General features: G+C 42.7%; 1 protein-coding gene across 1 annotated transcript in view; it reads right to left on the minus strand.

Annotated features, from left to right (window-relative positions):
• LOC138365565 (tripartite motif-containing protein 59-like) overlaps positions 1-15,907 on the minus strand; it is a 597,995-nt gene that overhangs the window by 215,856 nt on the left and 366,232 nt on the right. The gene's annotated exons all lie outside the window — the stretch shown is intronic.

The following is a 15,907-nucleotide window of genomic DNA, read 5'->3' on the forward strand; positions in this document are numbered from 1 at the left end:
TTTTATTGCTGTTATTTATATAAATGTAGAAATAAAAAAGTATATTTCTACATTTAGTAAAAAAAAAAACAAGATCATAATAGAGGTTAATTCATCATTTTTATTCCTTTTTTAGGAAGAGGTCGAGGAGGAGGAAGAATTCCAGGTAAGAGGAGGAGGAAGGAGGAGGAGGAGGAGGTCAAGGCAGAGGAGGAAGAAGGATGAGGTAGAGGAGGAAGTTAAAGAGGACGTTGAGGATGAGGAGAGCGAGGAGGAAGGAGGAGTATGGCGAGGAGGAAGGAGGAGTAGGGCGAGGAGGAAGGAGGAGGAGGGCGAGGAGGAAGGAGGAGGAAGGCGACGAGGAAGGAGGAGGAGGGCGAAGAGGAAGAAGGAGGAGGATGGCAAGGATAAAGGAGGAGGAGGCCGAGGAGGAAGAAAGTGGAGGTAGAAGAAGGGCAAGAAGGAAGGAGGAGGAGGAGGGTGAGAAGGAAGGAGGAGGAGGGCGAGAAGGAAGGAGGAGGAGGGCGAGAAGGAAGGACGAGGAGGAAGGAGGTAGAGGGCGAAGAGGGAGGAGGAGGAAGGAGGAGTAGGGCGCAGAGGAAAGAGGAGTAGGGCGAGGAGGAAGGAGGAGGGCGAGGAGGAAGGAGGAGGGCGTGGAGGTTTGGTGAGGAGAGCGAGGAGGAAGGGGGAGGAGGAAGGAGGAGGCCGAGGAGGAAGTAGGAGGAGGAGGAGCAGGGCGAGGAGGAAGGGAGGAGGCGGAAGAGGACGAGAAGGAAGGAGGAGGAGGAGGAGGGCGAGGAGGAAGGAGCGGGAAAAGGAGGGCGAGGAGGAAGAAGGAAAGAGGAGGACAGCAAGGAGGAAAGAGGAGGAGAGCGAGGAAGAAGGAGGAAAAGGGCGAGGAAGAAGAAGGAAGAAGGAGGAAGAGAAGGACAGCGAGGAGGAAGGAGGAAGAATTCCAGGTAAGAGGATGAGGTCGAGGAGAAAGGATTAGGTCGAGGAGGAAGGAGGAGAGCGAGGTGTTGGATTTCTGGGGTTTGACTCATATATTCAATTATTTGATTATTGTATTTAAATAAATTGAAGGACCACCCACTTTTGAGAAAAGAGGGAAAACGAATAATAGTGATCATTAGAATGACACTAGAGAACCAGTGTCCATGGATATTAATTAAAAGAATAATCACTTGAAAATAATGAATAGACTGTATTATTAATTAATTATAGTCAAAGCCTCAAATATCAACATTGGGGGCTGATTCGGTAGAAGGGTTGACGAATCGGCCGGGTGTCAGGGAGCAGTTGGATGTCGTGCTGGGTAACATTACACTCTTGGGGATCATCTCGGAACAACTCTTTATGTTCTTTGAAGATCTTGACAAGAGGTGCACTATGATTGTCCTGAAAATAATTGGGAAGATCAGTTAGGATTTCCGAATTAGAAAGCGCTGACTCCTTGTCAGTGCTTTCGGGAGGAGAAGCAGGGAAGGTCTCACTGTGGATGTATGGCTCTTTAAAGGAAGAGTAATTAATCATGACAGTGGGAGGAGTACCGTTATATAGCTTCAGGAGGTTGACGTGGCACAACTGGGTCTTCCGCCGCCTATTTGGAGTCTCTAGAACGTAGTTATGGTTGTTTCTGCACTCCTTGATGCGGTAGGGTCCTGAAAACCTGTTTTGTAAAGGAGAACCTGGGATAGGGAAATAAGCAAGTACGAAGTCTCCCGGCTTAAATTTCCTTACTTTGCTGGTCTGGTCGTAATGAGTCTTCATCCTCTCTTCTTCTTTCAATAGATTATCTTGGGCAAAACTGTGGACCCTCTCTAAAATGTGTTGTAGGTTTTGAAGAAACTGGGGCACATTCTGGTGCTCACTGAAGGTGGCATCACGTAGAGAGTCTTTGAAAGCCTTAAGGGGAGTACGGCACTTACGTCCGTAGAGCATCTCATAAGGAGATACTCCTAGAGACTCATTGGGAAGATTTCTAAATATACACATGATTAAGTCTATTTGCTGATCCCAATCCTTAGAGGTTTCATTACAAAACTTCTTCAGGAGTGCTTTAATAGTCTGATGACTACGCTCAAGAGAACCCTGTGAAGCAGGATGATAGGGGCTGGACAATACCTGTTTGATGTTGAACTCTTCCAGTGTCCTCTTGAAGAGATCACTGGTGAAGTTGGTGCCACAGTCGCTCTGAACCTCCCTTGGAAATCCATACTGGGTGAAGATCTTCAATAAGTGTTTCACAACCGTTGCAGCCGTAATGTTCTTTACTGGAACTGCTATGGGGAATCTGGTGGTAGGACACAGGATGGTTAAGATATAGGCGTTACCTGAACTGGTCCGAGGTAAAGGACCAACACAGTCTATAATAAGTCTGTGGAAGGGTTCCGCAGGCACCTGTATGGGAGTCAGTGGTGCTCTGGGAATAGAGATGTTCGGTTTACCTGCCATCTGACATGTATGACACTGTTTGACGTACTGTTTGACGCTATTTACCATACCTGGCCAGTAGTAGTCTTGACGGATTCCATGGAAGGTCTTGTTAAATCCGTAGTGGGAGAGTGCTCCGTGGGCCAGGTGTAGAATAGTGGGCCGCAGGCTGGCAGGAATCACTAGTTGTTCGACGTTGGCCCAATCGTCCTCCTCCTTCAGTTTACTGGGTCTATCTCTGCGGTAGAGCAACTTGTTCTCTAGGAAGAACCCAGGAATACTGTCAGGTTGAGTCTCAGCCTGGAAAAATAATGGTGTCAAGGTAAGATCTTCCCTCTGTAACTTACGGAACTCCAACTTGGTCAGATTCGGGGGTAGTTTCTGAGGGTCTTGAGGGACAGCGGTAGCAGTAGAGTCAGCTGGCTGTGGTCGTGCAGCTTGTGCACGGGTGGTCACTAAAACCGGAGGAGAAACTTCATCACTCTCTTGAACCTTTGCTGGAACATACTCAAAAATGGGATTATCCATTACAGAGGTACACACCTGGGGTTTGTCCATGACGATCAGGTTGGTCGGTTGCAGGTCTTCTGCCAAGTCGTTGCCCAGGAGAAGTTGCACTCCAGGCATGGGAAAAGGCTTTTCCCTGATGGCGACTTGGACTTCTCCGGTCACGAAGGGACAATCCAGGTGGACTCTGGCGAGAGGATAAGGAGTGGTAGCAGTGAGGTCAGTGATGAAGACAGTTTCTCCGGTGTAGGCGATATTGGGTACAGCCGACTTCAAAATAGTCGATTGAAGAGCCGCTGTGTCCCTCAAGATCTTCAATTTGAAACGTCCCTCCGGATTTGAACCGTTGGCAGAGACTGTTCCAGTATACAGGTGTTTACTGAAAAGAGAAAGATCATTAACATGAACACCAACATTCATTACAGGCTTACCGGACTTAGGAGGAGTCTGCTTGGGTTTAGGTGATTCGGTGTTTCCTTTGTATTGAGACTTACCACATTTAACTATTGTATGTCCATAGAGTCTACAATACTTACAGTACAATTGCGAGCCAGCTTGATCGGTACTCACTTTCTCGTAACTGTACCACGACTTCTTACTGGAAGATGGTTCTGGTGTCAGCCGGTGGATGAGGCTGTAAGTGTCAGCCGACTTAGCACACTTTAGGTAGTCGGTTTCTTCTTTATCTGCTAAATATAGACGGACAGGAGGCGGCACACGCCTCAAGAATTCTTCAACTAGCATGAGGTTGACGAGTTCTGCAAAGGTAGAGACATGTGCTGCTTCCAGCCATTTCATAAAATATATCCTTTTGGTATTAGCAAATTCGAGAAAGGTAGTGGTACTTGCCTTCAGGTGGTCACGGAATTCCCTTCGATAACTTTCGGTGGAGAGAAGGTAGGCGTCCAACACTGCTTGTTTCAGAGTCTGGTAGTCATTCTCAGACGCCAAAGTACTGAGTGTAACTGCAGCTCTACCTGTAAGATGTACTCTGAGAAGGGTTGCCCATTGGTCGGCATGCCAACTAAGTTGATTAGCAAGGGTTTCAAAGGTGGTGAAAAACACATCAACTTCTGTTTCTACGAATGGTGGCATTAACTTACTTGCATGTGATATATTGAAACTGACGGGAAGATTGGCGGTAGCTTGCTGGCGTCGAGCGAGGTGTGAAGTTTCCAACGCGAATTCTCGTTGACGACATTCCATAGCCAAAGTTGCTTGTTGTTTGTCATGTTCGTGTTGCATCTCCAATTGGCGTTGTTTTGTTTCAAGCTGTACTCGTTCCCGCTCACGGAGTATTGCAACCTCACGTTCCTTGAGGGCGATTTCACGTTCTTGTTCTTCCTTTCTTATGGCAGCTGCTACCCTTTGTTGCTCGAGGGCTTCCCTTTGCATGGCAGCTGCTTCCCTTTGCTGCTCGCGTTCGATCTTGGCCAGCTCTAGTTTGAGTTTCATCGTTGCCAAATCAGTTTTATCTGCAATAAAGTAAGTTTCGTGAGTTTCAGAGTCTATCTTACCTTCCTCTAAGAGATGATCCAGTAACAGGTTATGTATTTCATTTTTGTTGGCTTGGTAGGGAACTTCTAGTTGATACTCATGTGCAAGAGTTTGTAATTCAGTCCTCTTGGCACGACTTAAAGTCCCTATTGCACCTGCTGGATCTGCACGGAAAGCTTGGAGACGAAACATGGTGAAATTAGCAAATAAATGCACAACGAATATACTGTTGTGATATGGTGAATGTCAGAAACAGGACAACGTGGCAACTGGTACCTATCCTGTGGAATCGTTAACAATTAATGTTAATTTCAAGATGATAAATGATTAATAAATCAAGGTCGCAGGAAATCTTGTACCCGGTACTCAATGTAAGAGGATAAGGGCAAGAAAATCTTACTAAATAAGCGAAACTGAGTTTCTAAAACAAATGAAACAGTTAATTGCCTCAAAAGTGAATTAGGTAGTCCAAGAATATAGGCATACCTTGCCGAGTCTCTATAGGACATAAGCAAGTTTTTCCCACTGAAATTAATATGATACTTACAGAATTAGCGAACTTTTGTGCTCTGAAAAAGAAGGCTAATTCCCTACCAATGTAAATATCATCATCTCTGATCGACGTGTAGGGGTGCGAGGTGTCAACTGGTGACGAGAACTGCTGCTGAGGTCCCAATTCAGCAACTAAAGTTCGTGCGAGAGGAACTATGGCCCTCTTTCACCTCCTACCGTCAGATTGCAGAAGATTAGGTGCTCTTGACCCGGGGACAGACCACAGTACCAGGGTACCAATATGATGATCTGCCGAAAATATGAGAAATATCCTAGGGACAAAAGATGGTAAACACGAGTAATAACACGGAGGGAGAGATGACCAATTAAGAGAATGGCCGAGGCCTACAGTCACCACGCAATCCAAAGTAGTCTCACCTTCACCATATGCTACTCTCGGAATGCACAATACACACAGCACCATATGAAAATAAAATTGAATATTGAAAATAGTGAAAAGTTACTTTACCAAAGCCAAATACGCTTACCACAAATTTACAATTTGGTGCCAGTACCTGAGTGAAGCTCCGTAGACAGGCCCCCATGTAATGTGACGGTAAAGCGTTGGTGTTCGGCTGTTTCAAAAGCTGGGGGCAGGGCCTCGTCACATAACAAAAAATAAGAGAAGTTTGTCCTTTCGTCTGTGGTAAGGTAATGGGAAGACACACAAAACACAAGTATATAAACAATGAAATTTTAATTACTCTAGAAAACAAGACATGAATAAAGGCAATCTCATAAAATGCAGGACAAGTCAACAAACAAAACAACATGAATAATCACTGGCAATGAAAAGTTACTCTAAGACAAGTAAGTTATAGTGATAGCAATATAAATTAAAGAAGTGAGGTGCTGAAATAATGGCTTCAAGCTGCCACCTCCCTTAGTACACGAAAGCCAAGGCTTAGTCTACTAGCGAGAGATGTCAACTCCTAGGAGCACAGAGATATTCTGACGAGTAGGGCGTGCTGCTGCCCAGACGTCGACTTTTGGTGGTGGCGTGAGTGCAGGTGTGGCGAGACACCAGCTAATCAGCAACAGGCAGGCGGAGTATGAGCAGTTTGCTGGTTACGGCGGCTGTAGCAGGTGTCGGGGTGTGCATGGTACGATTTGCTTCCTGGGCAAAACGTTTGGCGATACTGGTGGACGTATCTTCTATATAGTATCTTGTACTTTAAAGACGTAATGATGTAGGGAAGAGCAGGCTCAATCTCTCTTGAAAGAGATTATTGTCACAATATATATATATATATATATATATATATATATATATATATATATATATATATATATTATTGTCACAATATTCTTGTTTCCTGTTTCCTTGTCCTATTCTTGTAATTTCCTGTTTCATTTTTCCTCCGTGGTCTGACATTGTCACATTCTTAATCACGTGTTTATTTTCGTGATATACACACATATATATATATATATATATATATATATATATATATATATATATATATATATATATATATATATATATATATATATATATATATATATATATATATATATATATATATATATATATATATATATATATATATATGTATATGTATATTTTGTGACGATAATCTGTTTCAAGAGAGATTGAGCCTGCTCTTCCCTACATCATTACGTCTTTTATATATAAATATATATATATATATATATATATATATATATATATATATATATATATATATATATATATATATATATATATATATATATATATATATATATATATATATATATATATATATATAGACCCCGCCACACCGCACCTGCACGGGGGGTGGGCCGGGGCTCCTCTAGCACTCGGCTGCTAGGTGCTCAGAAGGCAGAATACACGGCCCCTCCGACTCCTGAGATTCACCGGAATCTCCTTGGTCCCACAGGAGAGGACCAGCAATGCCCACCACCGCAGGTCTTTGCTTCCACCACTGAAAGGGGTGCCACTGATTCACCCTGGAAGCCCTTCAGTCAACCATGGGAAAACTGCTATCAGCAGTTCCGTCCTAGACCCGTGGAGGAGTGAAGGAAGACTCAGGCTTACCTTATAACAATATATTCCCCTGAGTTTTCCCTGCCAGACAAAAAGGTGGCAGGAACTCCTTTCCCGCCTGCCTCCTCTATCTTCTTCTTAACAAGGTCGCCAGCTGGGTTAGCATAGCTGCACCCCAGCGATGCAGTTCAGTGGGTGTATTCTATACTGTTTGTTGCCAGAGTGTTGCTACTCCCATAGATCTGCTATTGGACTGTCGGCCCAGGGTACTCTCCCATAAAAGTCTGTGTGGCTTTACCTCTCTCCAGCCACTACGTTACCTGTTTCCACCAGTCAGGCTCTGATACTAGCCGGATGGCTAAGGGTACACTCTTATATAAGTTTGTGCTGCTTTATCACTCTCCAGACGATAAGAACTTCTATAGAGAACGCGAAGTTCTCTAGGTGGTACTATGATAACCCTCTTGTATGCTCATAGAGAAATATTATAATGGAGGCACACATAAACACAATGGTAAAATGTGTGAATTTACTGACACAAATTACATGATCACACATACAATCACAAGCAATACATGAAAATGAAAATAAGGATAATAAATCTGGAGATCGTCAGCAACTCTTCTTCCACGACCTCCAACCACTCCTTCAACTGGGCAGATTAGACAGGAGTCACACACTGTCTCACAGAAGGGCCTCTTCACCACGTCGGCACCTCTTCTTCAACTGTCCTGCCGTCCACACACACTGTCCTCTCCAACAGTCCTGGACACAAGCTGCCCTGCAGCCTATTCTACTACTAAAGTATTAATGTCATACTGCCACATACATAAGTAAATATCGTGGCCTATCTGGCCTACTCACACAAAGGGTAATGGGAGGGAAAATTGATCTACCTTACATTCCTGGTTCACGACGCCTGTCCCTCGATGGTGTGAGGTTCCCACGCTTCCTGAGTCGATCCTTGACGATCCAGGAACGTTCCACAGGTCCTCTGGTGACGTGAAGCCTTCACGTCGTCGCCGTTCCAAATCCCAGAGATTCAGCTATCCCAATCCATGTTCACCAATGGGCACTGAGCTAATCATTATATTCACACACTCGTCCCTTCCACAAGGCGTTGATCCTCGTCCTAGGAACGGTGTCATCCCTCCAAAATCCTCAGTGAATGTGATCCAGTCACAGCTAGGCCTGCTCGCTGCACCTTCCAGACCTCAACGTCCAGCTGCGCCGCCCAGCGTCGTCGCCGACTATTTTCCTAGTTTGGCATTCCTCTGCTCAATGAACTTGGTTTCTTTTTGCTTCCCAGAAACGCAGGGTCTCCAATAACTTATGGTGAGCTGCGATGGCTAGTTTAATCCACTGAATAAGGCTTGTAGAGCCTCAAATCCTCGAGAGCTGACCGAGGCGCGTCCTCTCACCTCCACAGTCAGGTCAACTCTGACGTTGGCGCCGCCCGGGGCACTCGGGGACGTCACGGCAGGCTCTGATTGGTCACCCGCGACCTAAGTCGGCCAATCCGCGATCGGCTAGTGTCCCTTACAAAACGTCATATCTGCAGTAGGGGATACTCTTTCATTTATATCATGGCGACACTTCTCCCTTACCTACAACTTATAATGTAAAATTCTCCCTTATCTGGCGGCCGGTCTGGTCGCCACATATATCAACAGGCTCTCTGTACCTCAGAGAATCAGTAGGGAGAGCTGATATGACTCTTAAAGCAGGCAATCAAAAGAAATAGGAGAGGGCACCGTAACATACCCCTCCCCTTAAAATAAGAGTCATATCGGTTAGTAAATCCGGGAGAGGGCATCTGCTACCACATTCTCCCTTCCTTTATGTGCCTGATTTCCAGCCAGTACTCCTGTAACAGTAGGACCCATCTTGTCAGCCTTTGGTTCGAGTTCTTCTTCCTGTGCACGAACGTCAAGGGGTTATGATCGGTGAACACTCGCATCGGTCTAGTACCTCCACCCACATAGACGTCGAAATGCTTCAGTGCCAGGATGAGGGCTAAGGCTTCCTTTTCCACTGTACTATAAGCCCTCTGTTACTTTTCGAACTTCTTCGAGTAGAATGCCACTGGACAGTGGACTCCGTCCTTCTCTTGAGCCAACATGGCCCCTATCCCCACGTCGCTAGCGTCGACGTACAAGATAAAGTCTGACTCAAAGTTGGGCGAAATCAGCACTGGCGCTTCGGTTAATAACTTCTTAGTCTTCTCGAAGGACTCCTGGCATGCTTCCCCCCACTTCCATTTAATGTTCTTAGATAGCAATTCAGTCAGAGGGTGTGCCACTGTCGAGAAGTTCTTGCAAAATCCTCTATAGTATCCAATCATCCCTAGATATCGTAACAATTCTTTTCTCGTCCTGGGATTCGGATATTCTTTGATTGCCATCACTTTCTGGTCTACTGGAGTCACTTCCCCTTGACCCACGACGAAACCTAAGTATTGTAATCGGGCCTTCCCGAAGTCGCTCTTGGCCAGATTAACTGTCAGGTTCGCTTCTTCCAACCGTTGGAACAACTCCGTCAGTCGATTCATGTGTTGTTTCCAGCTATCGGCGTACACCACTATATCATCTATATACACGGCGCAGCCTTCCATCCCTCTTAGCACTTCGTTCATCATCCTCTGAAAACAATTTCCGCTGTTCTTCATACCAAACGGAAGAACTTTGTACTGGTACAATCCGTCTGGAGTAGCAAACGCTGAGATCCTTCTTGCACTCGGAGACAAAGGGATTTGATATTACCCTTTCAGCAGGTCGACCTTGGTGACAAACCTTGCGTTTCCTACTTGGTCGACGCAATCACTTATTCGGGGCATTGGGTGAGAATCTGACACGGTTATGGCATTCACTTTATGATAGTCAGTGCAAAAACGACATGATCCTTCACTCTTCTTGACCAGCACACAGGGCGAGCTCCACTCACCGTTGGTGGCCTCAGCGAGATCATTCGCTAGCAGATATTCCACCTCCTGTCGCATGATCTTCCTCTTCTCAGGACTCACCCGATAATCACTCTGCTTGATTGGCCTTCCTCCCACACGTCCACCTCGTGCACCACACTTTTGTGCCGTCGGGGCACATCTGTGAAGAGCGACTTGTTCCTCCTCACTAGGGTCACTAGTTCTCTTCTCTTTCATTTATCCAGATGACGCAGCCTGTCTTCTAGGTGTGTCAAACTTTCTGTATTTGACAGGCGCATACCATCGGCACGGGCCCACTTTCTTTCTTCTGCTGCCAACACTTGGTTCATCTCCATACACAGAACCAATTTCCCTTCTTGCGACTGTGTTGCTCCCTTTACTCCCTCGCTCTCTTGCTCCTCTGGGAAGTATGGCTTCAACCGATTGATGTGACATGCCTGTGTCTTGTTGGGGCGATTCGGCTTGCTGATCTCATAACTTACAGGACCCACGTCCTGTAAGTTTCTAAGTTTGGCATTCCTCTGCTCAATGAACTTGGTTCTTTTTTGCTTCCCAGAAACGCAGGGTCTTCAATAACCTATGGTGAGCTGCGAAGGCTAGTTTAATCCATTGAATAAGGCTTGTAGAGCCTCAAATCCTCGAGAGCTGACCGAGGCGCGTCCTCTCACCTCCACAGTCAGGTCAACTCTGACATTGGCGCCACCAGGGGCACTCGGTGACGTCACGGCAGGCTCTGATTGGTCGCCCGCGACCTATGTCGGCCAATCCGCGATCAGCTAGTGTCCCTTACAAAACGTCATATCTGCAGTAGGGGATACTCTTATTTATATCATTGTGCCACTTCTCCCTTACCTACAACTTATAATGTAAAATTCTCCCTTATCTGGTGGCCGGTCTAGTCGCCACATATATCAACAGACTCCCAGTACCTCAGAGAATCAGTAGGGAGAGCTGATATGACTCTTAAAGCAGGCAAACGAAAGAAATAGGAGAGGGCACCGTAACAATATATATATATATATATATATATATATATATATATATATATATATATATATATATATATATATATATATTAGTATATTTTGGTAGCAGTCTTTCCTGTAGACATATTTTATTAAATATGACCGAAAAAGTAAGATTAATAATTCTAACACGAATTTTCTCAATCTTTCGTACATTATGCTTCACTGTTGGAGGTAAATCAAAAATCACTTCTCCAAAATTCATTTTTATTTCTAGTCTGACGCGACACGGGCGCGTTTCGTAAAACTTATTACATTTTCAAAGACTTCACAAATACACAACTGATTAGAACTTGCGTTTCCCTGATTTTATATCTACATTTGAGTGAGGTGGGAAGGGTGATGTGGCATTACATTTGAGTAAGGTGGGAAGGATGATGTGGCATTAGAGGATATTAATAGGGTATTAAAAGTATCAACACAAGACAGAACACGAAACAATGGATATTGAATAGAAGTGTTTGTAGAAAGCCTATTGGTCCATATTTCTTGATGCTTCTATATTGGAGCGGAGTCTTGAGGTGGGTAGAATATAGTTGTGCAATAATTGGCTGTTGATTGCTGGTGTTGACTTCTTGATGTGTAGTGCCTCGCAAACGTCTAGCCGCCTGCTATCGCTGTATCTATCGATGATTTCTGTGTTGTTTACTAGGATTTCTCTGGCGATGGTTTGGTTATGGGAAGAGATTATATGTTCCTTAATGGAGCCCTGTTGTTTATGCATCGTTAAACGCCTAGAAAGAGATGTTGTTGTCTTGCCTATATACTGGGTTTTTTGGAGCTTACAGTCCCCAAGTGGGCATTTGAAGGCATAGACGACGTTAGTCTCTTTTAAAGCGTTCTGTTTCGTGTCTGGAGAGTTTCTCATGAGTAGGCTGGCCGTTTTTCTGGTTTTATAGTAAATCGTCAGTTGTATCCTCTGATTTTTGTCTGTAGGGATAACGTTTCTATTAACAATATCTTTCAGGACCCTTTCCTCTGTTTTATGAGCTGTGGAAAAGAAGTTCCTGTAAAATAGTCTAATAGGGGGTATAGGTGTTGTGTTAGTTGTCTCTTCGGAGGTTGCATGGCTTTTCACTTGCCTTCTTATGACATCATAAGAAGGAAAGTGAAAAGCCATGCAACCTCCGAAGAGACAACTAACACAACACCTATACCCCCCTATTAGACTATTTTACAGGAACTTCTTTTCCACAGCTCATAAAACAGAGGAAAGGGTCCTGAAAGATATTGTTAATAGAAACGTTATCCCTACAGACAAAAATCAGAGGATACAACTGACGATTTACTATAAAACCAGAAAAACGGCCAGCCTACTCATGAGAAACTCTCCAGACACGAAACAGAACGCTTTAAAAGAGACTAACGTCGTCTATGCCTTCAAATGCCCACTTGGGGACTGTAAGCTCCAAAAAACCCAGTATATAGGCAAGACAACAACATCTCTTTCTAGGCGTTTAACGATGCATAAACAACAGGGCTCCATTAAGGAACATATAATCTCTTCCCATAACCAAACCATCGCCAGAGAAATCCTAGTAAACAACACAGAAATCATCGATAGATACAGCGATAGCAGGCGGCTAGACGTTTGCGAGGCACTACACATCAAGAAGTCAACACCAGCAATCAACAGCCAATTATTGCACAACTATATTCTACCCACCTCAAGACTCCGCTCCAATATAGAAGCATCAAGAAATATGGACCAATAGGCTTTCTACAAACACTTCTATTCAATATCCATTGTTTCGTGTTCTGTCTTGTGTTGATACTTTTAATACCCTATTAATATCCTCTAATGCCACATCATCCTTCCCACCTTACTCAAATGTAATGCCACATCACCCTTCCCACCTCACTCAAATGTAGATATAAAATCAGGGAAACGCAAGTTCTAATCAGTTGTGTATTTGTGAAGTCTTTGAAAATGTAATAAGTTTTACGAAACGCGCCCGTGTCGCGTCAGACTAGAAATAAAAATGAATTTTGGAGAAGTGATTTTTGATTTACCTCCAACAGTGAAGCATAATGTACGAAAGATTGAGAAAATTCGTGTTAGAATTATTAATCTTACTTTTTCGGTCATATTTAATAAAATATATATATATATATATATATATATATATATATATATATATATATATATATATATATATATATATATATATATATATATATATATATATATATATATATATATATATATATATATAGATAACTGAAAACTCACACCCCAGAAGTGACTCGAACCCATACTCCCAGGAGCAACGCAACTGGTATGTACAAGACGCCTTAATCCACTTGACCATCACGACCGGACAAAATGAGGTGATAGCCGAGGCTATTTGAACCACCCCAACGCCGGCACTCGTATAGTAATCTTGGGCATAGCATTTTACCAAATCACCTCATTCTTTGGGGCACACGTGAGGAACACAAATGCGAGGAACACCACACGTGAGGAACACTTCTGGGGTGTGAGTTTTCAGTTGCATATTGTCTTGGGGACCATTCAGGCTTGTTCGCATTTGTGTTGATTCAGGAATCAACCATGCAGTTGTGTTGACTGCATGATTCAGGAACTCTTAAAGCTCTTATAAGGTCATTGGTTGCTCCACATTCCAGAAGATAGTGAAGTAATGGCTTTTCTGTGACAGTTTGACAGAAGATGCACTCTCTCTGTCGGGGTTCACCAATCTCCCAGTTGCATCTGTAACCTAGACGTAGTCTATATAGCCTAACTGCTATTTCCCTGTGGATTCCTTTTGGGATATTTAACCTTTCTAATTTGGTTGCCTGAAGATACCATGTTGCAGATGGCGAACCTTCAGCTATTCTCTGGTGCAGGTAGGCTTTGTTGAGATGTGAGAGTTTTTTGGTGATGATGTTTTTTATGTTCTCTTGGCTGGGTTGAATTGTTTTATGTATCACTGGATGACGAGTTGCCAATTTAGCAATTTCATCAGCTTTTTCATTTAATGGGATTCCAATATGGGATGGGATCCAGTTTAAAGTTATGTTGAGTCCTTTGCCTTTAGCGACTGCTCCAAGATACAAAATGGTTGTAATTATTTCCACATTATCTTTCCACTGTTTTTGTCCTAGTATTTGAAGTGCAGCTTTTGAGTCTGTGTGTATGATTGCATTTTGAGTGTTTTGTGCAATCACATATGCGAATGCCTGTTGTATGGCAAACAGCTCAGTTTGGGTTGATGATACTAGTGATATAAATTATATAAATTCATTAGCTAACCTCTTCCTCTCCAAAACTCTAAGCCTCTACAACCTTCATTGTCCCCTTCTTACCAAGCAAGTAACTGACAAAAGATTAAACAATCCATGGCTCACAAGTGGCATTCTCAACTCAATCAACAAGAAACATGAATATGAAAAGAAAGTTAGGATTGGCCTAGTTTCAAAGGAAGTAGCTAAAAGGTACTCATCAATGCTTACCAGTATCATAAGAAAGGCAAAACTTGCATATTATGTGAATAAATTCAATGAAGCAAAAGGCAACATGAAAAGTGTGATAGATTTGTGAGTGCAGGTGCGGTATAATCGATCACTGATCTGACTGCCTGTACATAGTATGTGCGAAGGACTTGCAGATTGGCTCTTCCAGAAAGGGAGGTTAGCGACCTGAGGATTGCCGTCCAGGCCGCAGTTCGCTCTCTCAGCATTAAAATTCATGTATGTGTCCAGGATGATTCCTAGATACTGATAGGTGTCGACCCATTCTATTGGTTGACCCTGTACTGTGAGTTGGATGTTGGGCTTCGCTATTTTTATGGGCATGGCCTTTGACTTTGAGGGGTTGAGTTTGATCCCAATGTAAGCGTTGTATACATGTACACTTGCCCCCACGAAGGATGTAACCTTCAATGTAAGTACATAGGTATGACGTCGACCAAGCTGACGAGGCGTTTGACATGCCATCTTCAATCCGGTGCCCCCAGGAATCACATGAGACAAGCCCATGACATTACTCTAACAAGAGAAATGTTGAACAAGAATACCTGCATAATAGACAAAACCCAAGATGCAAGAAGATTACAAATTCTTGAGGCAATTCACATAAGAATAGAGCGACCTACCATGAACACCCAAATCACGGAACTATTTACTCTACCCACCATGAGAGTAAGGACAAGACATAATAATAGGCCAATTACACTGGATTAATCTTTGTGTTTAGATAGGAGCTGCCTCGTATGGGCCAATAAGCCTTCTGCAGTTACCTCTATGTTTCACCTCACATTTATCCCTTAGGTATCCCCCATGTTTTCACCTTTATTGTATTATCACCTGACCCAGTGCAGGTATAAAATCAACTAGTATTGTAAGATCTGTTCACTTGAGAATGAACCATGGAGGTTCGAAACGTTGTGCAAATTATATAAATAAGTGTAATACACTCTATAGTAAATCACTTCTTTTCTTCACCTTAAAAGTACGAAAATGAGTTTTGGAGAACTCCTATTTAAATTAAGCCCTGATGCTAAGAAAATAGTTAGAGGGATAGAAGCCCTAAACCAGAAAATAATAAATACAGAATATGCGGTCATATTCAATGAAACACACACACACACACACATATACATACATATATATATATATATATATATATATATATATATATATATATATATATATATAAATATATATATATATATATATATATATATATATATATATATATATATATATATATATATAAATATATATATATATATATATATGCGAACAAGCCTGAATGGTCCCCAGGACATATGCAACTGAAATATATATATATGTATATATAACTGATATATATATATATATATATATATATATATATATATATATATATATATATATATATATATATATATATATATATATATATATAAATATATATATATATATATATGCGAACAAGCCTGAATGGTCCCCAGGACATATGCAACTGAAATATATATATATGTATATATAACTGATATA

The sequence above is a fragment of the Procambarus clarkii genome, chromosome 17 (genome assembly GCF_040958095.1).
Source record: "Procambarus clarkii isolate CNS0578487 chromosome 17, FALCON_Pclarkii_2.0, whole genome shotgun sequence".
In the NCBI taxonomy this organism is placed as follows: domain Eukaryota; kingdom Metazoa; phylum Arthropoda; class Malacostraca; order Decapoda; family Cambaridae; genus Procambarus; species Procambarus clarkii.